Raw genomic sequence first — 242 nt, 5'->3', positions numbered from 1 at the left:
TTACATTAGATACTGTGTGCATTTTTGAATGTTTCATTATAGCTAGCTAGATAGACTGTAGATAAACATTACATTAGATACTGTGCATATTTGAATGTTTCATTAAAGCTAGCTAGATAGACTGTAGATAAACATTACATTAGATACTGTGTGTATTTGAATGTTTCATTATAGCTAGCTAGATAGACTGTAGATAAACATTACATTAGATACTGTGTGTATTTGAATGTTTCATTATAGCT

The sequence above is a fragment of the Tachypleus tridentatus genome, unplaced genomic scaffold (assembly GCF_004210375.1).
Source record: "Tachypleus tridentatus isolate NWPU-2018 unplaced genomic scaffold, ASM421037v1 Hic_cluster_2, whole genome shotgun sequence".
Lineage (NCBI taxonomy): Eukaryota > Metazoa > Arthropoda > Merostomata > Xiphosura > Limulidae > Tachypleus > Tachypleus tridentatus.
Note: the sequence above shows the minus strand (reverse complement) of the source record.